The sequence below is a fragment of the Bradysia coprophila genome, unplaced genomic scaffold, assembly GCF_014529535.1.
Source record: "Bradysia coprophila strain Holo2 unplaced genomic scaffold, BU_Bcop_v1 contig_732, whole genome shotgun sequence".
In the NCBI taxonomy this organism is placed as follows: Eukaryota; Metazoa; Arthropoda; class Insecta; order Diptera; family Sciaridae; genus Bradysia; species Bradysia coprophila.
In genome coordinates this window covers 1,366,752-1,393,388 of record NW_023503972.1, presented here as the reverse complement: position 1 = coordinate 1,393,388, position 26,637 = coordinate 1,366,752, and the positions used below count along the sequence as shown (strand labels likewise).

General features: G+C 36.2%; 3 long non-coding RNA genes across 3 annotated transcripts; 2 read left to right on the top strand and 1 right to left on the bottom strand.

Annotated features, from left to right (window-relative positions):
• Positions 1–1,888: 1,888 nt before the first annotated feature.
• Positions 1,889–13,709, bottom strand: LOC119083997. The gene is made up of 3 exons (XR_005088985.1): positions 13,594–13,709; positions 9,546–9,550; positions 1,889–1,898 (listed from the first exon to the last, which is right to left on the bottom strand). It is a non-coding gene; the product is annotated as an uncharacterized LOC119083997 (long non-coding RNA).
• LOC119083995 lies at positions 8,136–25,883 on the top strand. Its single transcript, XR_005088983.1, has 3 exons — positions 8,136–8,346; positions 17,670–17,673; positions 25,870–25,883. It is a non-coding gene; the product is annotated as an uncharacterized LOC119083995 (long non-coding RNA).
• Positions 21,307–22,824, top strand: LOC119083996. Its single transcript, XR_005088984.1, has 3 exons — positions 21,307–21,611; positions 21,673–22,455; positions 22,520–22,824. It is a non-coding gene; the product is annotated as an uncharacterized LOC119083996 (long non-coding RNA).
• Positions 25,884–26,637: the final 754 nt, after the last annotated feature.

Below are 26,637 nucleotides of genomic sequence, written 5' to 3'. Positions count from 1 at the left end.
CGTGAAATCAGTAAAATGATTCAGCCTCAGTTGAAGAGCGCGCAACTGGAATCCAACTGCACAAATATACATTGACGACAGCGAGTCCGTACAGAAATAGTTCGTTATATATATGTTGGAAAGCCGGAACAATGCAACGACTTATAGACGAGGATCGTTGTAAGCTGCTGAAACTACAAAATTTGTAAAAAAGACGGACTGTAGCGGATGCCGCGCTTGCTTTCGACATCTATATGGGCAACATCAAGGATGACATCATTTCACCTTTTGTCCGGAATGAAAGCGCCTACAACCTTCGACCATCTACGTTACAGCTACTGGTTGAACCAAGGGTGACGACCGAATACTTATCGAATCAACCAATAGTGCGGCTAATTAGATTGATTCATGAACACAAGACGGTCGTGAATGAATGGTTTAGTGTGATTACGTTTAAGGATAAAGTTATCAAAAGGCTAAGTGACAATTGACAGTGATATTTTGTAAAGTTTTCAATTTTTGTGATGTATTTTGTATGTGATTTTATGCAGCCAGGCTTGGCGGTGAAATAAATTCAATTTAATTAATTAGAAGAGTTTTTAATCAAATTCCACTTGGGAATATTTGGAATATCGATTTCAATAATAAAATAATGGTCCCAAAGCATCTATAAGTGTTTATAATGGGAAATTCTACATCTTTTGTGCTCAGTGAAGACCTGTTTGAAACCGTTTCACTCGTTTCATAAATTATTTTGAACATTTTTTGGTGATTAAAGGTCCAAATGTCAATATTTTGCAGTCCAATATGTGTCTCAATGTGAACTCCGTTCAATGTTGATTACACAAATTGAGGTTTATTTTATACAAAGGACAAATTTCGCACGGCTCTGTGGCAAAAACATTGTTGGGAGAACTGGTATTTGACTCCTAGTAGTTTCGCGCCTAGTATATCATAGATAACACTAGGTTTCTCGTTCAGCTTACTAGTAAAATATTTTTTAAATGGAGAAATCAGAAACTCAAGTAAAACACATAAACAGAAAATGTGTCGGTTTTCAAAATTCCATTCATGTTGATAAAAAAACGGCGTTGAAATATTGTCCGCGCTATTCCAGTCCTCGTAATAATATTAATAAGAACGTTTCAGCCATAAGCTTGAGTTTGAATTGAATTTTCGTAAAGATCTACAGCATTGCTTCTACATCATGAACATAGAAAATATGCGGAGGCTGATGAAAATGAAATCACAGTAGGCACGCGATTCTGTTTTACTAAATTTCTTTATTTCATCATTCCAAATAATCACTGAGTGGAATACAATGTATTACATAATAGTAATTTATGCAATTACTTGCGAAAAATAGAAGTTCTTGTCACTAGATGTGATGTTATCAAACAAGCGAAGCGACATACATTATTATTATTTATAGCGTATTCACCTCTGTCCACATGTTTATTTAGACACTTGGGGAGTTATTGCATGTGCTGAAGGTGAATAATCTACTATATTATTATTAGCGGCATTCCGTATAAGAGATTTTCAAATACATTAAATCAAATAAATAAAAAACGAGCCGTCAGAACAGTCGGAGCGTTTGCTGCGACTGAGCCCCGTACAAACCCGTACATCTATTGCGTACGTGACCCTAGTTCGTAAGTAAAATTCTTATGAAATGTGAACGTCTTAAAAATTGCGCATAGCGCAATTACGAAGCCCCGTACGACGTTCATTTCAAATGTAACACAAATTTCGAATTGACCTAAAATTAAGTAAGTATCATTTTCACCGATTTATATTGATTTTACAAAAATCCAAAATGGCGGCCGACGGCCATTTTGTTAGGAGGTGGAAAGTAGTACGGCTGCTTTACATTCGTTAGTACCTTTCAAAAAAAAATGAAATTCGGTCAAAGTTTACTCGAGATATTAACAAAAAACACCACATTCACTGTACGGCCGAGTAGCCACATATAAGCTCACTCCAAGAGACCTAGCTCACGCTCCGGTGAATCGAATTTCATAAACTTTTTTTTCCCTGATTGGTACGGTCAATACCTATCTAATAAAGCAAAATCCTTCTAAATACGTTCAAATTTGGCCAACCTACAAGCAAAAACGGCTTGCCGCCCTGTACCTAGTTCACACCAAGGGGTCTAACTCACGAGTCGGTCATCTAATTTTCATAAGCTTTTTTTTGTCGATCGGTATTGTAAATACCTTTCATTTGACGTATCACTTACAAGTGTAGTGCTTAAATGTCTGGAGATATCGTCGAAAAACAGTTAGGCACTTATTGGGCCCCAGCTCCGGAAGGGTCGACCCAAAATCGCCCATCTTCGAACTTAGCCTCACTATTTTGACTATCTTTCAGGGAAATTTTTGAAATAGGATTTGATTTACTCAAGATATCGACGTGACAGACGGACGGACAGACGGACGGACGGACAAAATTTTTATTGCGGATTCGTTATCTATGAACATAGGCAAACATTTTGCCCTTACCGTCTGCTTCGAATTCCATCAATTACACACGGCATCGTAATCCTATAAGCCCCTTCGTACTTCGTACGGGGCTAAAAACATCGAAAAAGCAAAAAAAACATCGAAAAATCAAAAACATCGAAAAACTCAAACGTGGAAACTTTAAAATCAATCATACGTAAAGGGTTAATAACACCTAGAGGGCGTTTATAAAATCCTTCTGGGTGTTATTAACGCCCAGTGCAAAACGATACGGACGTTATATCCTGTCACTGAGCGCATGGATGGCCCCTATTTCTTTACTTTTTTACTTCTCTTAAATTGAAACTTAGGCATACGAAGTCGCCTTAACTTGGGCCACATTATTTCAATTATAAATACGATTGCGCTGGCAATCCAACCATAAAAGGTGATCATTGGAAATTCGAAGTCATCAACTGCATATCGCCTCACTAGTTTGTGGTGGTTGTCAATAAGAATATGTTTATCCAGTTTCTCATGCACTAGTCTTCTCCATCGACGAAACAGTCCAGAACTGTGTGTCCACTGAACAATTTCGTTGAATCGATCGAAAAACACAAACCTCTCGGATACTGGAAATATAGCGAGTGAACTGTACACTATGACGCCTGTATCGTAGAAACCTCGTATGTTTAACCGTCGTTGTGCTGTTAACATCGCATCGATATTACGATCGCCCACCACATACGAATACGTAGTGTTAAATGAATTAAATTGTTTAACGAATTCTGTATTGTTCATTGGGAGAATTTTTTTGTTCCAATCTTTCTGAGGTGATACTTTCGTTAACGTTTCAAGTACTTTCACTACTGATTGCTCTAAGGCTGCAATAGACAATGGTGATTTGTAAATATCAGTAGCCGTTTTCAGCTGCGCCTGTAGAACCGGCTCCGTCAGGTAGCTCTGCAAAATGGACAGGTATCCGTTAACGATAATGAATCCTACGAACGTTAGCGGACCAATCAAAAACGCTTCGGCACGAGAAAGGCGTCGATAATTTATAAAATCATTATCATTGATCAGAAGGTTCAGAACGTCCATTAGACTTTGAAAGAATAAGATTTTTTTCTGTTTGATGTAGCGACAAACTAATAACGTCAGTACGGTTGCAACCAGTGTTCCTGCACAATATGCAAAAAATTCGTTCGATGACAAAGTGAGCAGATACGCATAGAAGCCGGAATATGGTTCGGCTTCAGGAACGACAATAATTTGTTGCATTGTACTGTACATAGTGGGTACATGGGAAATGCAGACGAGTCTATCGGTACCGAATTCATAAACGTAATAATATCCACTCCAATCTGGTAAAATTCGGCATCAGTTGCATAAATTTTACGTTCTATCTTAAATGTCGCATTCATTAATCTGAGCGTTGAGACCCAGAATTGATGGTAAAAACTAGTCAAAAACCGATGCACTTTGACCTCGTGTTGATGATAGTTTGAGTCTAAAGTGGGAAATATTTCCTTGCACATTTTTCTGTTCGTCACGGTTACGATTGCAGAAGTTCCGAACGAATGAAACGTGAAAATATTCAACAAACGTTCAATGTGTGGTAACGAACGTTGAACGTGTGGTACCGATCGTTCAATATGTGCGTAAGCTGCCGCAAACACGTTAATAACAGTCTGGTCTCTGAACCAGAGAAAATGAACTCGTATGTCGTCCATTGAAGTGATAGTTTGAAAGAATATTCCAATTTTCATGTATCGGTCAACACGTTGAATACTCTTGACCTTTTCCATTAAGTTCACGTTCTTCTTGAACGATGAACTCTCCGGAACAACGATCATGAAAGTATTTTTACTTTCCATCTTCTGCACACGTTCTAGACCTGTGACATAACCGTTAGAACTGTCGAAAACGATTAGGCTTCTCGGTTGATTTCCATGTCTCACAAAACGATCGATATCGGCTGATGAATCGACCACAAAGACATTGTGATCGAATTTGAAACAATCGTTCAACTCATTGATAATCCTGGCTTCTTGAGAAATAAGAGTCAGGGCACCTAGTACTGCTTGAATTTCCATTGCAACTGAACGTTAATTTAGTCACTAGATAAATAAATTCGATTTGAGAAAACGATAAACGATTTGTTTGTATCCGTGTACGATGTCGTGTAGACTGAAACTGACAAATCGAAATAGCCTGTTAAACGCAAAACAGAGCTAATAACACCCTCTTCACATCCCATCATTGAAGGGTAGATAGTAAAATCGATTGGAAAAAATAGATGCAACAGGAGATAGATGTTCACATTGTACATTTCGACCCAGTGTCCAGTGTCCCACCCACTTATCCTAATCCAAATCTTATACATTTCGAATGTGAATTCAATCGTCGACGCATTAATTAAGATGGGTAATTTGGATATTGAAATCGATGATATATTTTGATACCTTCCCGAAGAAACTAATTGACGCTGTTTTATAAGGGGTCATTCAATAATAACGTCCACATACCTATCCCCCTCCTCCATTTCCCGATGTTTGCCTCTAACACTTTGACTCTACTGAGTGTGGACGCCATCTTCCACCACACGCCTCTTTTCAGTCACTTAAAAAACGTTGAAGTAGTGAAAAACAACGAAGTTTGAATGGTTGAGTGGACACTAGACCAGTGTGCCGGTGCCAGCCGTTCCGATTCAAAGCACTACGAATGGTTACCGCTTCGCGTCGATTTACATTTAATATTTTGGTCGATAGTTTCTCTTTCTCGCATAATTTCTCCGTAAAAATAACACTGAACACGCTGTCCCAGCTCAACAAATTGGTACAGAAATATGAGCAACTGAGGACTATGAGGCGTTGGTAACACTTGCGGTTGTGAAATTGAAACGCCCTCAATACCAGCCGAAGTGAGACAGTGTGTGGGCAATTTATCGGAAATAATTGTGCCAACGACACTCTGAGCTCCGCCATCAATATATCGGACAACGTCGTCATCTAGACGAGAAATCGAGATTATGGGTGCTGGCTGATCAGTGTGAAAAATTCACACTCGACACCAATGACCGACTATCGCCGCTTTTTTGGTCAAGGAGAGGCCGACATTGCATTTGATCGAATCCTTGGTCTAACTCGAAGAAGTATCAGTCAATGGAATGATGACATTCATTCCGGTTGCCGAACCTACCACTTTGTGACGCAATTTTTCTTTCTAAATTTTTTTGGATCAAATTTTTGTTCGGCGCAGAATGCGTCACGCAACGATATCAGTTATTTTGTAAGTACGACCTGCGTCACCTTCACCCTTTAAGGGTTTTTGACTGATTATAAACATCGATAGTCGATAGTGAACATACCACTTTCGTATTTAAGATGTTTCTGTTCTTATTCTCTGTTTCTCTGATTTCCCTCATTTCGTGTACTACGGCAAATGATAGAAATCAGGGCAGAACAGGGAGTAGAACAGATACGAAAGATCATTTTTCAATGTGTAAAACAGTAACTTACTCTTCAGTCGCTTCTAGGTTGATACTTTTCAATTATATTATAATAAAGCCCGCGTACACTTCCGTCTGCTACAATCCCAATAAAAACTTTTACAAACTTTTATTAGCCGATTTTCTTTTATGTTTAGCAGTTCCATATAAATATTAAAAAGTTTTCTATTCACCCACCTTACACAACTAACTTATGCCAAGTCATTTCCAGTATTGTTCGAAGGATTTATGTCAGAATATGAAGTCTGTTTCTCATGCAAATGCGGTCTTACATCATTCAAATCATGTTGTTGATATTATATATAGAACGAATACATAATTGAGTTGATTGTGTTTTATATTTCAATTTCGTGAAAGATTTCGTGGTTTTTTTTTCGTCGCTTTTCTGTCTATGCATATAAATACTGGCTGATGTATAGATAGTAAGTTTAAACATATACTGTCGATGATTGAGAAAAGCAGTTCCGAAATAGTTATTTATCTACCAAGGTATTTTTTACCGGCATACCTACCGTAGTAGATACAACGTTTTTCGCAATTTCGGGCCATAATCACCTTTCTAATGCAAAACATGTCCTACATTTTGTACCAAAATTCTTGTGTATACAGAAATTCATTTGAACGATCAAGAAGGCTGCATTATTATACACATTGCAATGTGATGTAAAGAGACGCGTTGAGTGAAATCGAGTAGTCAATGCTTAGTATAGGTTTCTTCCATCGTACGGTGAAAACGAATTTTGACAGGCCGAAAACAACCGACCGTTAGCCACAGACCCAAACATAACCGCAACTTAAACAAATTTGTTCGTTAAAACTTCAAAGTGAGGTTGTGTTGGCTTCTGTGTGGATGACGATTGACGTTTTGAGCGGCCTTGGAAGAAACCTATGTATACGCTTCAACAGTACGTTCGGTACAGTTGTGTGCCTCTATAGCCGAATGGCTTTTGTCGCTGCTTTGTGTTCAAAAACATTTTTGTGTCGGGGGTTCGATTTTTGGTCAATGCACGATTTTTATCTAAAAAAAATTAGCCTTCGTTGAATGTAATAGGTTCTTTAGCGTGCGAAAAAAAGTTCATATTGCACTGCATGCGAAAAAAAAGGTTCATATTGCACTTTGTCCGGGAAAACAGTGAATTAAATACCTTCAAAACGACATTAAATGGATGCATGGAAAGGTGATGAATATGGACCGGAATTGCGAAATAGTTATTATTAAACTCAGCATCAATGTTCGAAAATTGCAAACTTTAGATATAAAGCATTGTATGAATGTCGGTGCAATAGTACATTACTGCAATAAGGTATATAAGAGACATGTACGTATACGAGCGCTTGCGCGAGTATTAGTACGAGTCTCTTATATACAGCCTTATATCAGTGAGGTATTTTATCGCAGTAGGCAAACATCTCCTTTTCTAGTGATATAATTTTGCTAGCAAAACCTTTAGCTCTCTAGGGTAAATTTGTTTATCTTATGTACGTCGTGTATATAGCCCACAATACACACCCACTGTATGCGATAAAGTACTTTATTAGGCTCACGATGTGTATTATCATTATGACACACGGCCTTCGGCGTTGTGTCATAATTACACATCTAGAGCTTAATAAAGTACTTTGCACTCGATGTCATAAATTACTATTAAATGTCTTTTTAGGCACTAGAGGCCGCAGGCCGAGTATGCTAATTCACGAAAATTATTTAACATTCTTAAAATTATCAAAATTTCAGAAATTCTAGAGTTTTTGATTTTTTTTTAATTCTCAAAATTCTTGCAAATTTTCTAAATGTCTTTTTCTGAAATTCCGAGTTGATAGATCGTTTTTCTCATAAAAGCCAATGAAAGTCTTACTTTTCGTCACCGAGTTGAGAAAAATGTCTTTCCGCAACTGCGCTGCGAAAACTATACTTTTTCATGTGTAATTTGGGTGGCGATCCAAGGGACTTTTTTTCTCTGGTTTTCTATGTTTTACTTTTCACCACTAGAGGTGAAATGGATTTTCAAATATGCTTTTCGTCACTAGTGGTAAAATGGATTTACTTTTCACCACTCCTTCTGAAGTTCTGAACCATAAACCGTAAAAAAAATTCTGCCCTGGCCAAATTTCGAACCACCGACACCAAAACCCAATGCTTATCGAGCATCACCTCTAACCATTTGGCTATTGAGACATTATAATCGCAGTGAACCAATTTTTGATCGTTCATACAATATTTCATTCATACAGTAGAATGTATGTTAAAGGTAGAGTTACGTTTTGCATTTCAAAAGTACATTTTTCGCAGCTTGATGCAGAAAACGTTGTTTGCAACACGTTGCGAAAGTGGTAATTTTTGTCACATCACATCTTCATCTAGTGACAAAAACTACCACTTTTCGCAACTATAGTTGCATAAATTACTATTTCGTGCTGTCGGCACTACCGCCTGTATGACAAAGTATTGTAATGGTACTGGGTGAAAGCAAATAAAAGACGGAAAAGTAAACAAAAAGAAAAAAATATATTTTCCACTTCGTCGTATCATATATTCTGAGGCAGAGATATTCAAATTTTAAGACGATTTATTTCCTCATTTATATCGGCTTTGCAGCAACACCCACAATTTCTTTACGAAAATGAGAAGGAATTGTAATTTATATTTTTATGATGACATTCACATCAAACATCTCCCTTTACTACTATTGCCAACAACAGAAAATGATCATATTTCCTATGCTTAGTAATCAAATTTATTAAGAGTCGCATCTAATGCGAGTTGTTATTGAACTCATTTGACTGTATAATTTCTTTGTAAAAAAAATGAAAATAAAAAGAAAAATTCATTCTTTTAAAGTCGTTACAACGAGTTCCAGAAAGCATTTTGCTACTTATATTGTATGAATGGTTTCACTGGCAAAACATTCTATTAATATGCAAAATAGAATCTATGTAGATTCCACATCTAAGTATGAGTTGCATGTAGATATGACTATTGATATGCCATCAGCTACAATTTTGACTTTCAATCCTTGGTGACCTTATAGCAACACACGGCACTAAACAATTGAATGTCTGGATCTATTCAAAATATTTATTTCAAATAGTGCGCACTAACCTGAACCCGGGGGAGGAAGGTGTATAGGTGTGCTCATTTTGTAGTGAACCCGGAGCTCATTAAAAATTTCTCCTTTGAGAAGTTTCTTGTCTATTTCATATACTCATTCGACAGTATTTTCGTCATCATACATGGTCAAGGCCAACTTTCCCTCTGTTAGCCAAGTATTCTCTTTAGTTTAATAGGCCTCGTACATTTTACCATTTTAAGTGGTTCTTCAAGCAGGAATTATTTTCAGGAACCGAATTGAAAATTTGTAACGTATTTATAGGCCGAAAACACTCGAGCTATTTGTGAAAAATTAATCGTGTGTTTTCGGGGAACTCAAAAAATGACATTTTTCTTACGGTGTAAGCAATATTTGAATGGTCCCTTTGATTCAATGAGCAGCAAAAAATGTAATCGAAATGTGCCGAAAACGACTTATTACATTACTTGGGAAAACTTGGGAAAAGTCCGTCTACATGTGATTGTTGACGTCGGCTTTGCCTCGGATCAACCAACTTCACACGCAAACTAGACTTATCAACTTTTTACCAACTTTTTTTGTCATGTTAATAACTACATCGGTTTTTTTTAGATCGGAACCACGGCAGAGTAAAATAAACTTTACTCTGTCGTGTCGTGTCATCGATGTTCCCAGTCAGGTGTTGCCAGGTTATGATATTTTGGCACACAATTTGAAAATCTTTTAGAGAATTCAAATTTGACGCGAGTTCATTCCATATTAAGTATCGACGTTCCTACCATATTTACACATACATACGTGCTTGGTGTTGTAATGTTGTTTTGTCAGTGCTTGTGGACTGAATGGAGTGAATTGGATTGAAAATGTCAATTCTTTTAATTATCTATCGATAATCACACACGACGTTTCATACCAAAATTTCACAACTCCATACCAGCTCGATTTTCGTGAATTTGTTTTTGTATGAAAAAGGTGTGTTCCCGCTTTATCAAATAAAACAGCGATTTGCGTAACCTCCCCAAAGTTTACAGCCTTGATCAAAAGCTCATTTTCTCCAAAGAAAATGTTTAGTTTTGAATAAAAGATGTTCTCTCCTATATTTGAATTCAAAATGTTACACTCTACACAACCGACAAAACCACAATTTTGGTGTATTCAAAGCAAACCGAAAATCAATATGAGAGATGTGAATTGGTGACACAGATAATGAAAAGGAAATAGAAATCTAATCGCTTTGAATGGAATAAAAGACGAAGAACAAACGCAACAACAGGGAATTGACAGCCAAAAAGGAACGCTTTCCTGAAATGAAAAATTGGAATGAGGGACCATTCATAAATGGGACATTGAACTTTTGACATTTTTTGTATTTAGATTAAGTATGTTATCGTAAACAAAAAATTGTTCTACACTATTGCCTAAATTTCAAGTTCTTTACTTTTAATTTATATTTCAATTACGACTACGACCCAAATTCAACCCAAAGGCATACCTTTTTCGTGAGAGAATTAAGAAAAAATGACATGAGAAGAAAAGAGAGGCATATAGAGACGTATAGTCTTTTTTATGTTTGACTGATCTTTGAAAATCAGAAAACAATTAATTAAAAATATAAATGTTTATAATTTTGCGATAGTTTAGAATAATTTGTTGCTTAGAATAATGTTGTCTATCGAAATTATTGAAACTTCAGTCCCCCATTGCGTAATGAGACGTATTTTTGTGAAGTTCTGTGAGAAATCCTTTACAGTCGACGTCAAGGAAATTGAGATCTGAATTTGTTTCAGCTGGCAAATTCATGTCTAAATTTCACTAACTCCACTGGAAAAAGATTTCCCAAATTTCTCAAGGATTTTACACAGAATTTCATAAAATTAGTACTTGTCCTCCGTTACGTAATTACAATATGGAGAAATTTGAGAAATATTTTTTGAGAAACAGACTCCTGTGCAACAGAGTGGAGACATGCTTGTCGGTCCTTTTAATTTTTCGAAAACTCATACATTTTACGTGACAAAAGCAAGGCTGTATACTTCCATGCAAACAAATTCACCAAAATTGAATTTGTATGGCGTGGTGAATTTTTTGTATGAAACGTGGTGTGTAACCCGCGTATCTGCATCTGCGTGACCTCCCCAAAGTATACAGCTTTGGACAAAAGTGCCTTGAAAACGGTGATTTTTCGTAACGTAATTGATGAACGGCCCCCAACAAATGAAATTTTTCTGCTTCTGATTGTAAACAAAACAGACGACGACGTACATTTAATTTAATTTTCTTTTGGTGGCTTTCTCTCAACATTCTTTCGGGGGAAAAAATATATCTTTTTTTCACGATATTTCTGTTGCTTCCAATATTAATTTTGCTCGACTGTGAAATACTGAGTCGTAACATTATTTTGCAATTAAGTTATTGTTGGATGAAACTGAAATAGGTGTATCCTATAATCGTTATTTGTATATGTATCGTATCAACGCACTTCAAGCAAAAGTGATACTCTAAATACTAAATAGGGTACTGAAACTTGACAGTGCTCCATGCTCCATACAAAATTTTACACTGTATACGGAGTGGGGATAAAATTTCATGCAAAAAGTACTCTATTTGGCAGCTGTCATAAATAGCACTCATGCTTGAAGTGCGTTGATCGTATAAACTAACTTCGTCTAAAGACAAAACATTCATTTCTTGATACAAAATACTTTGGCAATGTTGGTCTTTAGATTTTTTTTTCTTCGTTTAATAAATTGAAAAATAAACTTTTTTTATTCGCAAAGTCATTCTAACTTGTTGATAAACTTCTTTTGGGTTTGAGCAAATTGTTTCGCCACATTTTGGTATATCGTGAATTAGACGGTCTTGTTATTTCGTTTTTGAATATTCAAATCAATAAAGTTAAACTGAAGAAATTTTTGTTATTTTTTATATAGGAATGGAAAAGTTTACAGCGAAGGCAAATGGCGGTAAATCGTTGAAACGTTGAATGGAAGTTTTCCGTTTTCTTTGCGGAAAGCTCATTGGCGTTAAAGTCTTAGGTCCGCGTGGGATTTGCTTAAATTATTTATAGGAGGACGCACATTTTATAGGTAAATTCTAATGTGGTTCCATGTCAACCGTAAAGGATGGAAAGAGGTGTATCCAAGTGATTTCCTCAACTTTACAGATCAACATTAAAAATTAACATTCAAATCCAAGACAATTTTATTCCTGCTACCAAGAAAGAGTTGTACTTTCCCTTGTAACAATTCTAAAGAAGCGGTGAAGGGATAAAGCATGCAATAGATCGTGGGAATTGTATTCGTAATTATCACATTGGCGCTGCCGGCAAGTCAAAATCTTATAACTTAAAAGCTTATTCAAAGAATTTAAACTTTTTTAGGTCAGAGCTTAGAGCTTTTCAAGTTTCCTAACAACTTATATAAGTTTATCCAAGGGTGAGCATTAAGTCGAATTAAGGAAAAACGTATCACTCTTGTGTCTTTGATTTTACACAGCTTTCGAGAGCTTTGAGCTTTTTTTTGTATTCCATTGAAATATTCAGCTTTTCCAATGGAATTGAAAAGAATGTCGAAGCTTTCAAAAGCTCTCCAAAATACACAAATAATACGACATATGTGTTTTGGCTTTACACGGCAGAACAAGAGGAGGACTGATAAAAATGCGAATAAATTATACGTCATCTATGAACAACCCCAACATCATATTACATCGTCTGTTTAACAACAACCTTGGATATAAGAGTTTCCAAACAATACAATCACTGCCAATTGACTCAACCATTATTTCAATAGGTTTTCAATGTACAACCACTGACCGATATCGACCTGATACAAATTGGTCGGCTATAACGGTTACGAAGAAGTACAAATCGAAAATAATTCGCAAGGTCTGGCTATTATATGCAATGATTTACTGCTTAACTTTCCATGGTCTTCGAAATGATATATTCCATCAAGTGAATCTGGGTCATACTTTCTATACACACACACACTCTCTCCGTATTTTCTTGAAGCCATCATTGAATAATCGGAAGGAAGCAATTGGATGTGATGGCACGTACGTTTAATAATACAATTGGAAATGAATTGGTTTGTGCAGTTTTCTGCTTCGGGTGAATTTGGAGCTAGTGAATTCAGCGGAAGTACAAAGAAATCGCACACAGCAAATATTATTTCCAATTGCATTTAATAAAAGCTAACAAAGTTATCGTTAAATTAACCGATTTTCTATGTTAATTTTTATTTAACTTCCTGTTCAAAACGTTTGCTCAGTGTGTTATAGACGGGAGGCACTTGTTATTTCGCATTGATTATGGAGATTATTTCGGTCGTTTCGAATTGTCTGATAGTTTATTATTTACGTTATTTTCCGCAACGCCGGATGCCACTCTAAAAGTTGTTTTAGACAAAGCCACTCATCAATCCACCAAATATTGAATCTTCGTCTAATTTACAAAAATGGGCAGCGAGTTTCAGATTTTGACGTAGCAACTTTTCATTGACTTCGTGCAAGCCTACGAACAAAATTGCAATTGATTCAATTAACCATGAAAATACATGAGAAGTCTTGCATTGCTAAGATCGACAATTACGCTGTAATCGCACTTACGCCCTTTAGCTCTCCGTATACTTTTTAACAATAAGAAGTGGGAGGACTTTCCATTGTTCGTTCGTAAACGGAGAGTTAGACGGAGTAAGTGCGTGGACACACTTATGTTGCGTGTTCCAACGAAACACTGTTCCATTGTAATCTAATTTGTAACGTATGCTCTGCAATTCATAGTTGCTGTCAATTTCGAATTGCTGCATAGAAAATTATGCTGCGCTTTCCATTGTGATTCAATTCTTGTCCAAATATTTATGTTGTGTGGAGTAAAAAATTTGGACAGGGTTGTTCAAAGTTCGCCGAGCAATTTCGATTTTTTCGGATTCTGGGCATCAAAACCCTTTTCGAAAATACAAAAAAAAATACTTATTTTAGCAATCAGCAGTCAACGTCATTTAAAAACGAAATGACAAAAAAATTGACAGATTTTTGTGACACTTTTGAAATACCCACTCTAGGCTAGATATCCCTTGAACGATATCCCTTGAACTAGATATCCATTGAACTAGATATGTAGATATCCCTTGAAGTTTGAGCGATTATAGGATTTTGAAATGTCTACAAACTTCACGAACAAGAAAAAATGAAACTTCAACTTCCGCCATTTTTGCCATTTTGAATTGTTTTGTCAACAAAAACATTATTTAAAAAAAACAACTTTGAATACTTTAGTATGTTACGTCACTGTTTGTAAATATTCGTTTCGCCTTCGGCTCGTTCCGCAAACCTCACACTTGCCTAAACAAATATTTCCAAACAGTGACGTAACATACTAAAGTATTCAAAGTTGTTTTTTTCAGGGATCCCCAATAACGTTATTAGTAACCGAAATCATTTCGGTTACTCGAATAACGATATTCGATTACCCAAATGAATTCGGTTACTCAAATAACGTTATTCGAATATCGAAATGAATTCGGTTATACGAATAACGTTATTCAAAAATTCAGTTACATAGATTTCTTTTTGAAAAAATGAAAGACGGAGCTAAAAAACGAAATTAATTTCAATAATCGAATAACGTTATTGAAATAACCGAATTCATTCTGTTTTTTGAATAACGTTATTCCGATAACCGAATTAACTTCGGTATTCAAATAACGTTATTCGAGTAACCGAATTCATTTCAGTTATCGAATAACGTTAATAATAACGAAAATGAATTCGGTTACTCGAATAACGTTATTCTTGTAACGAAATCGATTTCGGTTATAACGTTATGGATGCCTGTTTTTTAAATAATGTTTTTGTTGACAAAACAATTCGAAATGGCAGAAAAAAATGTTTAGGCAAGTGTGAGGTTTGCGGAACGAGCCGAAGGCGAGTGAAGTAATCACACGTGCCTAAACAAGCATTTACAAGCAGTGACGTAACACATTTACGGTGGACTGTAAGAGCATTTTCCCTGTGCCGTGTACCGTGCATAAACATGTAAAGGAATATTTTTCAGCTTTATCCACGTAGATATGTTTTGGAAATTGTTTGGAGTAAACAGATGTTGATTGTTGAGATCGACGTATACAAACACTGAATGTAGGTGAATTTAGTTTCATTATGTTGCACAAATATTAGGTAAATTCCTTTCATTTTATTTATACTGAGTATATCGAGTATATCACGTATATTCTGAATCCAGTATAACGAGTATATCGAGTATAAGTCGCATGTGTTTGACAACTGCCACATTTAGAAAAATGAAATTTTTTACGCGATGGATTTCGATCAAACAAAATGTCAGTGTGCAGCTTGTGATCTCAGGAGTCTGGCAAGGTAATTAGTTTTGAACAGGACCAATATCGGCTGAGCGATAAGACTTTGGAAAATATTTATTTTTGTATGTGATTGTCCAACGCACAAGCAAAAGTGGTACTCTAAATAGGGTACTGAAACTTGACGGTGCTCCATACAAAATTTTACACTGTTAAAAGAGTAGGGATAAAATTTCATACAAAAAGTACTCTATTTGGCAGCTGTCATTAATAGCACTTTTGCTTGAAGTGCGTTGGATTGCCACATGAATTCATAGTCTTATCGCTCAGCCGATATTAGTCCGATTGAAAAACTAATTACCTTGCCAGACTCCTGCGATCACAAGCTACACACTGACATTTTGTTTGATCGAAATCCATCGCGTAAAAAATTTCATTTTTCTAAATGTGGCAGTTGTCAAACACCTGCGACTTATACTCGATATACGGAATTACATGAAGACAGTGCCGGACTGGATCCAAAAAGCCCTTCGGGGAAAAGTTCAAAAAGCCCAACTTTTCGGGGGACCATTTCGTATTAGGTCCATGGGACTCTGAGTTTTATATGCTCTAGGAAATATTTTTTTAGTTCGATTTCATTAAAAAATTAAGTAATCACGAGGACATTCGACATTGAAATACTGATTCTTGAAAAAATGTTTAACTATTCTATTACCAATCTTTTTAATTATTTTGATGTTCATGCAAATGTTTAATTCAAATGTTAATTCATTCTACGAACATTGACCGTAATGTCTGGAGGGAAGGAGCGATTTTCTTATTTTTAGTCAATAGAAATTAGAAGTTAACTTTTAGTTATTTGAAAACTCAAGTACTCAAGGTCGCTAAGCAACCTGAAACTACCTGATGGTCCAGATCCAGAGCCAATTTGAAAATCGACTCTTTTTATCTTCATTTTTTTTGGAAAAGTTGTTGAAAAAGAAAATAAACTAAAAAAATCGGACAAAAGGAAATAATAAGTTCATTAGTTTTCTGATACAGAGGTATTTTTTATCTTTTTATTTATTTTTTAATTTTTATTGGAAAATATTTTTTGTCATCAACAACTTAAATTTACAGTTTGTTTATTTGTAAATATTAATTATTTTTTTTTGGGATTTTCATTGCCAGTTTCAACAGCTTTTACTGTCGAATTCTTACATTACAGACCGAAATTCTTGGTTGCTTTATGTCTCTGTGCATGTTTCCCGGTCTGTAATGTTAGAAATTCACAGTTAAAGATGTTGAAACTGGCGATGTAAAATCCAAAAAACCTCACTAATATACATACTGAATTAAAAGTAACAATAAAAAATAAAAGAAACAATTGTTGTCGATGTTTCAAAAATAGCAAATTATTCATTTGTGGCATTATTATGTTTTAAGTTGACATATATCTTTCGCCTACGACGTTCACGGCTACAATAAATTAGGTACAATGTGTTTCAACATTTTCATACTGCAACCTTGGACCAGGGCAATATACCTTCTTTTATGACCTGTTCAATGTTACGTACTTGCTTGAGAATTCCAAAATTGTTCGAAAACAGACTGTAAACTAGTACCTTTAAATTGTGCCGTATCCTCAGTATCCTAGATACCAGAAAAATATTCAGACAAAATCCAGGAAATAAAGCCTCGAAAAGAAAAAAATTAAAAACGACCAAAAATATATATAAACTAGGAAAAGACACAGGTCATAGGAAAGAATTTAGGAAATCATAACCAAAATAATAAAATTTTAGTTTTAGCAAATCACTCATTCAAATAAGGAAATTTGAAAATTTGAAAATAGTAGTTTTAGAGAATCAATCACAGCCAAAATAAAAAATTAATTAAGCTCATTTCGGATGTGTAACTGAAACTACAATTTTGGCTGTGTGATTTTCTGAAATTGCAATTTTCAATTTCGGGACTTCGGCTATGTGGTTTGCTTTTTTTTCGAATTCCTTATTTGTCGGTGTTATTTCCGAAAACTAACATTTTTTAAACTTTGGCTGTGATTTCTTTAATTACGAAATGTTTTTGTGGTGTGACTCAGCTAACGACAAAAACTTCCAATATAGTGATTTAGACGAGGATTTAGAACTACAATTTATTTATGTGTGATTTCCTAAAACTATAATTTCAAATGTCGAAGAATGTGGAAAAAATACTGAATCTCTAAATTGTTGGAATAACTAACAAAGAATTTATGTTTTTGAGTGACTTTAGCCAATTTGAGACAAAGTCCTGGGAGATGTATTTCAGTAGAACTCTGTTGAAAAACTTTTTTCCCCAAAAAAAAATTTATTGGCTTGGGTGGCTTTTAAAGTTTGGTTAAAGTAGCTTTTCCTCGTTAACACATCAAAACTTCCACGAGTTTTCGGGCCCCAAAATTTAACAGAAAATTCTTAAACAAATTAATTTTGGTTCAACGTAACTAGGAAATATTGTGATCTTCATTTGAGTTGGTATAATAACGCAAATAAAAATTTTATTTGAAACTACAATGTACATTTTGAAACAGCGCTCTCACATTTTTCGAAACACAAGTGATCCAATTTCCACTATTGCGCCGAGATTAACAGATTTCACGACTATTGGGTAATAGTTTTTCAAACGAGGCGTTTGAAATTTCGCAATTTTAGGTGCGGGCTAGTAGGGTTATCACCTGAACGCAAATGGCTTTTTAAACAAAACGTTATAAGATTTTGAATACGGCAGCCGGGTATTAGCCCGAGCGCAATCAATTTTTAAACGAAATTTTTCACACTTTTCAATCGAGTCGAGTCGAGTCGGGTTATCACCCGAATGCAAATAGTTTTTCAAACGAAATGTTTCAAACTTTTTAATGTTAGGTCCAGTCACCAGTCACCTGAGCGCAAATAGTTTTTCAAACGTAATGTTACAAACTTACTTCTAAATAATAATTTTTCAAGATGTCGATTCTGAAAAATCCCATTCGGGACTTGGCCCGAGTCAGGCAAAAGGCCCTTCGGGATCGCCCCGAATTCCCATAGGGCCAGTCCGGCACTGCATGAAGATATACTCGTTATACTGGATATATTCAGAATATACGCGATATACTCGATATATACTCAGTATAAATAAGAATGTACTTGCGTCAAGTTGCAGCCTGTGGTGAGGTGAATTCGATTCCATAAAGACTTAACAAGTACAACAACATTGGTCACAAGAAAATGTGATGCTGAAAATGGGGATCCAAAATTTCTCTGATTCGCTGAAGGTTTGCATTACCTTTACCTTCAGTGTTTAATATACTTTGGTTGAGATGCGGAAGTATAGACGAATTGTTTTGAAATAAAAAACAAATCAAAAACATGTTCAGTTACATGTAATTTTTCTCTTTAAGTCTCCCATCACTTACAACTTTTGTACTTTTTTCATGTTCAGTACATACTCCATTAAATTGTTACGTAGCATAAAATCGGTACCCTCGTACTTAGGACGTTTGGCACAAAAGTTCAAGTGCCGCACTGCCGCATACAGAGATTTTCATATTTTCTGCATGGACTTTAATGTGACACTTGAACTTCTGAGCGGCACTCCACCTTTTTTTCGTTAGACATTATGAATATGTGAATGTCGAATCAAATGATTTTTACACGATTTGCATTGATTACCTGCTCACAAATGAAGTTCTTCTCACTGTGGGTGATGATGTGTCCTTTCAGGTGATCCTTTGTCTCCATGAATGACGTCGATAATGTATGGAACAGCGCGAGCAGTATCATAAAATACAATCAATCACCAATTTTAAATTTTTGTACAACAAAAGTATGCATCCTGTTCCTGTATTCGAAGTTCTGTATTCGTTAGCCAGTGCGAAAGAGTTGAACGAAGAGAAGAAAAAGGAACTTGTGCGCAAAATCATCGAACGTATATTTGAACTTCGATACGAGTGCAAGATCTGTACAAAAAAGTTCATCGTAAATCACTAGAGATAAATAAAAAATCGCATCATTTGATTGGCTGCACAATTTTCGACTCTGCAACAACAGTTCTGATCAAACTGGTTTCTGTATATAGACACAATAAGTAGGAGAACAGATTTTCGGTTCAAACGATATGCGGTATGACTCTTCATTATTAAGCAAACTTTGATAGAGTGCAGATCGTAATTTCAAACAAAGTTCAATTTTACAACTGTGCATTTGCGTTGATGTACGACGATGGCTAATAATTGTTTCCACACGACATTTAAGAACAAGTGTATTTGTTGTCGCGACCGTCGGAATTTGGAATTAGTTTTCCGATATTCCGAAAGGATTAGCGAGGCGTCGCTGAAGTATTGGGGGCCAAATAAAGTTGATTTAAATATCCGTTGCTTGCATGGCAAAGACCATTGCATGTCGTTTCTAACGAAACGTCGTCATAATCGAGGATCGCGTAACCAGTTCGATTGTAACTGTGGAGGCAACCTTATGAAGTTACGCCGGCGTGCCACGACGAATTTTGATGCGGCTTTATGCACGCACAAAAAATACAAGCACGGTTGTACTGTTTGTAAACGGAAAGAAATTTTGACTCATGTTTTCGAACATTCGACTACCATTGTAGAAGCTACAACGTTTCGTAAAAGTAGATCCACGTTCGTCCAATGGTTGTGTAAGGCAGGGAAAACGCATGAGCGGGCATACTGCCATACAAAAAACCGACTGAAAAGGGATGGGAATCAGTTTGATTGTAACTGCATTACTAATTACCGGAAAATACGTGCCGAAAAAACAAATATGGAACGTTACGGTGTGCGTCACCCCTTACAAAACCCCGCTATTCGCGCTAAGAATGTCCGATCGGCTTTTTCGTATAAGCAATATGTGTGGCCATCGGGCAGAATATCACATTTCCAAGGATATGAAAATTTTCTCTACAAGGTATTGCTAGAATCTTACCGAGAAGATGAAATTGGTGTTGAGGATGATATACCCGAAATTCCATATGTCAACGTGGCTGGTAAGTCAGCAATGTATTTTACTGATGCTTGTGTTGGTAACAAACTTTTCGAATGTAAAAGTTTGTTTACCGCAAACTGCGACGTAAATCTTGCGAACAAGTTGAAGGGAGTCACCGACGCAGGCTATGAGGCTCACCTGTGGGTTTTTGCAAATCGAAAACTTATTTACCGTATAGTTCGTACGTTGGATGGCGAAGTAAGTATTTTCCATTTACAAAATAAATACAAAAACATAAAATCCTCAGAAAAAAAAACAAAAAAAATTGAAAATCCAAAAAAATAAATCCAAAAAAATAAATACAAAAACATAAAATCCTCAGAAAAAAAAACAAAAAAAATTGAAAATCCAAAAAAATAAATACAAAAAAATGAAAATCCTCAAAAAAAAACATGTGAAGACAATTTCATGCAAAGTTATTACTGGGTAATTTGTTATCTAAAAACAATTTAGGAAATTTCAGATTGCATTTTTTCAGTTTCAGATCAGATAAAATTGATCTGTTCCGAACTCTAATAATGAATGAATGAATGACTTTGTGGATATGAAATTGTTATCGTTCCGAAATTTAAATTTCCGCACGAATATTTTGTCCTCTATCATATGTCGCTGACGCAGTGTCACAAACTTTCGAAAACATCAAAAGTTTGTGTCCAAAAATTGTCTCATTTTAGCAGTTAATTTTAACGAATATTCGAAATTAAAAATGTGATTTATAGTTAACAAGTGCAAGACCAACCATTTTGAAAATTTATATTGCAAGTTGTTACACTGTGAGTGAAGAAATTATTTAATTATTTAATTCGAATTTACAATTGAACACTTGAAATGAAAATTGCTAATAATTTGATTCAGTAAAACAGTGTTCAATAAAATATTTTCTTTTTTTTCGATTTGTGGTTGTGTTTCTCAAAATTTTCATGTAATTGTTCGTGGCGTTACGTTTTTTTCTCTAAATGTTTGTCTTGTCATCCTTAACAGAGAAATCAAGAATTCGTCATATTGGGAAATGGATCAGCACCAAAAATTGTATGCACTGTTTGGCGGTGCCGTGCATTACGCACCCGGAGCGACGAAGGATGATCCGCTGAAAAAGTGCGGTAATTGCAATGCGAAGTTCAGGGGAAATAACTGCCCCGTTCCGAATTGCCCGAACATTTCCGCTCCGGTTTTCGAGATTCCAGCTACCACACCAGACCGTACCGAAGGAGATGATCCCGACGCAACTGTTCTTTGTCCACATTTTTCGGTGCCTGCAACACAGAATGAGTCGTCGGACATGTTCGCCGATTTTTACGGTAAATTTCCACTATCAAATTATCAAATTCGAATGCTTTTCACTGAAACTTGTCTCATTAGAAGATCCTGACGTTACGGTGAGCCAGCATGGAGACGAATTACGGCAGTGATTACAGCTGTTTACGCCTCTTAAAGCCATGTTAGATGAGGTGAGGGAATTTTTTTTTCTAAACCCGAATGTGGACGCACGCTACAAAGAACACTTCGATGATTTGCTCTTCGCTGCTCGGGAACCTCCTCCTCAAGTTCGTCCTTCTTCCCTTCTTCCATTTTCCCACCCAATATATCACCCATTCCATTTCCCACTCCTTCCATTTTCCCACCCAACATATCACCCATTCCATCTCCCACTCCTTCCATTTTCCCACCCAACGTATCACCCATTCCATCTCCCACTCCTTTCATTTTCCCACCCAACATATCACCCATTCCATCTCCCACTCCTTCCATTTTCCCACCCAATATATCACCAATTCCTAATCCAACCAAGCCTGCGATGGGCAATCAGACATGCACCATATGCGGAATCGTCATCAAAAGTTGCTATCGGTCACAATTGCTGCAACATATGAAGACCCACGAGCCTCGAACACCGTGTGGGGTGTGTGGAAAGCAGCTGGCCAATCGAAGTGTCGCAGCTCATTCCAAGACATGCCAGCCGACTAACCGTTCTCGCCATATTTGTACCGTCTGTGGCAACAGTTACGGCAAATCGAGAAGCCTGAAGGCCCACACAAAATCATCACATCCGACCCTATAAGCCGTTTTCCAGCCGTGCCTGTGTACAATCAGTTTATTCAACAGGCGATAAAAGCCTTACGTGTGTGGCACATGTGGAGATAGGTAACAAAATTGGGACCCGATTCCTCCCTAGCGCATCATTCACTAAAATCTCTTTTATCCCTAGATTCATCCAAGGAACAGCGTTGCAAACACACCGTCGTTTACAGGGACATTCCGAAGAGAATCAACCAGCATCAGTGTGAACAATCCGAATCGGTACACCAATGCCAATCGAGTGAATCGCATCGGCACCGTTGGCCTTAACATTGACGAATTGATCAAACAGGAGAAGTCTACCGTTAATTTCGCAGCAACTATGCATGTCGAACCGCATATTTTGTCCGTTACATTATTCTGTTCCACCGTGTGATTGAATTCCGATTTTGTCTCACAAAGCTATTGCAATAAAATGGGAAAGAAATTACAAAACGAAAACACGGAACTTTCAATTTGTATTATGGAATTTATTGCCACACTATGGAATGTGTTGGGGGAAAATGTTCAGAAAACGACGACTTTTTATCGTTGGTCTAGGATATTACTCCATTGGAATATTTAAAATGGCAGCCTTGCTGAGGGTTAAACAATTTTCCACATATGCAACACAAATGGTTCTTCACGGTCTTCACTGTGGTGGTACGTTCAGCTTGATTGCAACCGTAATGCCGTTTCACATGTGCCATAAAATTTGATTTACGAGAAAACAGTTTTTTACAAAGTTCACAGCTAGACGTTTCGTTCACTTCATCTTTAAGTATAGTTTCCACTTAAAAATAGCACTCCGTTTAGCCTCCGTCTACATGACAGTTGTAAAATAGAACAAAAGAACTGTCACGCAAACGGAGTGGAAATTGAATTTATTTCAATTTTTTACTCCGTTTACGTGACAGTTCCTTTGTTCTATTTTACAACTGTCATGTAAACGGAGGCTAAACGGAGTGCTCTTTTTAAGTGGAAACTATACTTTACTATTGGCATCGGTTGACGACAAACGTTTGAATTTTTTGTTGCATGCTTTGACATGCAGCCGGATATGCGCTGACAGTTTCCTCTTTGATTCGAAGCCATTTACACCGCACATATCACACTGAAAATTTGCAATATCATGCGTTTTCTTATGTTTTACCAGTCGTTCGTGACTGCTCAGAACTAATTTACATTGTTTACACTGGTTGCGAGTGTCACCCGTGTGAAAAATTCGATGCTTCAGCAGCTCGCACATTCGTACAAATGACAGACTGCAATAGTTGCAACGAAACGTTTTGACACTGGTGGGTTCTGTGGGATGTGGTATGCATTTCGTTGGGCCGGGTTTGTCCTCTTTGATTGTCGGATTGAGTGCACTTTTATTTGAAGGTCTTAATGGCAGATCAGATCTAGGTAATAAGTGAATTGAATCGTTCGATGAAACATCTGCCAATGGATCAGTTAGTAAATATTCTGTCGTTATGTCGTTTCCCGTAGCGTTCATAATACGCCGATTTTGCCACGAAGTTCATAAATTTTCGAATGTAGCTCCTGGAAAAGAAATGTAAACTTTCGTAACAAAAACTCATAATTTATGCAGGGAAATGATAAAGGTAGATGATGCTGCGCAGAATGGGCGTGTAAGCTGTCGTTATCATTTCTCTGATTTGATGGCTATAGACTGTGTCATAGAACATAAAATACGAAAATACAAACTAATTTACCGTCGAGGGTCAAGCTTAATTGAGACATCATCCCGCTAGACACGACGGAATAAGACTTAATAAATTCGACGGAACGAAAGTGAATCTTAAACTACAGTCGCCTTCTGTTATATCACTTGCATTCATTATTATTTACAACTGATCTGATCCTTCTCATTACTGTCTTGACTGTTCCCATTTATTCACAAATACCCAATTCTTCACTTAAAAAACTCAAATCCTAAGGCGAACTTACTGTCTCAATTATTTAGGCCATAGTTGAGAATGTTGAAACTTTAAGCAGCCACTCCAAAACCGTTTTTAAAGTCGCGCTCACTTAATTTGAAAACTTTTCTTTTGGAAAAGTTGGAAATAAGTTTCTTTACATTCGAAAACAAATACGAAATTTATGCTCCGATATACATTTAATTCATTTCTTCAGTGTTTTATGAATTCCTTAAATTTTCCATTGCCACCAAGTAAAGGTAAAAGTTTTTAATAGTTTGGTTTCGTTTGTGCAGTGTGTAGTGGGTACACTGCACATACAAATTTTGTGTGCTTTACTTCTTGTTGTTGTCTAATTAAATTAAAAATTGGCTTTAGATGTGTGATTCGTACGTATAATGAGAACGAAAAGTTTTCAACTTCAAGTTTCCAAGATTTCTCGTTTGACTTATGAACAAAATAATACCGCAAAGTACTCGGGAATAAATTCACCAACAAGAAGTGCAGCTTCCGGTGTGTGTGTAGCTTTTAGATGAGAGTATAATAATTTTCTAATTACGTCATTTCACAGTTAAGTAATGCGGAAGTAGTTCGCACACTCTTTGTAGGAATGGGGATGGGACTAAAGCGTACGCTTTCGCTCTATACAATATTCTTCCAGACGCTCAGTTTCGGGTGAATAAATTCAATTCATTTATTTGCAGGAAATACGCATAGTTTGTGTGGTGAAATTGCAATTTTACATGTAAAATTTTAGGAATTTTATTCACCACAACGTCATCACAACGAAAATTGGAAAAATTGATGAGTTTCACCATAGAAACTGTGCGTCGTACTTTATGTACTTTGTTGCAATCCAACAAATTCAATGTGACTTGTGGCGAACTAATTTTTGTCACCCAAATCTTAGATACCGACCTAAACACCTTCATTGTTTATATACTTTCAATTTGGAAGCTTCAGTGATACGGGACCAGTCACCGTGAGCTACCGCTTGAGACTGTATGTATTGTGTGTTTTGACTCGTACTACGGATTTACATAGCAATGTAAAGTAACGGAAAATTTCTTTTACATGCTACATGCGTCGAAAACCGTACTTTTCAAGTTTCAAGTACTTCTTTCGACGCCCTCAGCATGTAAAATCCATTACATAACTCGGGATAAAAATGAAAAGTCTCGTTTTCGTGTGTTTATAGACCTCGGCTACGCCTCCGATCAACAAAATTCACACGAAATCTCTACTTTTCATCTTTTTATCCCTAGTCATGTAAAATACTATTGTTTTCAGGAAATTTGGCATTACAATTAAATGTCAAACTTGTTTCTATTTCTTTCAAATTTAGCAGAAAATGCAAGTTTGACATTTATGACAATGTGGAAAGAACTGAAAACAAAAGAAATTTTTCGTTAACTTACTTAAATCAGCAGTTACAACGAAAAACAAATCATCTGTCAATAGAACAGGAAACTCAAGTCTGAGTCGATTGCATCCCCAAAGTTTACAGCCTTGGATTGCATCAGCTACAGACTGTTCATTTCTTTGATAATGCTTTCATACAACGGATTTACTTATTGAGTTTGAGAAAATCTTGTGAAAGCCCGTCTAAATCATAATTACGACGATTTTTCACTTGATTTTCTTTGCGAATTTTATCACTTTGGTTAATGAATTCTTAAACAAAAATTCGGCGAAATATTGTAATGATGAAGTGGGTGGATGATTGTCGGTTAATTAATGAAATAATAATGTACGGGAAACGAAGTGACAAGGGTTACCTATAATAATCAATCAGTCGCTGCTATTTGTTAGTGTGATGGCTACACCAATAGTTAATTATAGAACCGAGTGATAAATGCATTTTAAGGCCCCTATATGTGTCATTGACACAATAGACCGCAGACCAAGTGTCACAATACACATTGTATGTGCCTTAAAAATGCAATTGAATGCAACATTTTTCTCGATTGAGGCAACGTAAGTTTTCCTTTTTGTCACTGTTCATGTTACATACCTTCAATTAGTAAAACGTCATCATTCTACGACAGGGAAGAGTGTTAGGAACATAAACCAAAACAAAATGTTATAAATTGTTTACAAAACCTTTTATGAAACTGAGTGACAGGTACACATCTATGTCAGTCACATCTGTGGCTTTGTTTCGAAAATTATCAGGTGCACACATCATTTACGGTAGATGGCTGGCTGCTTGAAAAAGAAAGATAAAATAAGCGAAAAATTGATTCAAAATTAAATTTAGCACACAAATTTCTCTGCTAAAACTTCTACTATCGTCCGTTAGATGTCGCAGTAGTAATTTTATCTTTGCGTGTTGCGCGCGAAACGA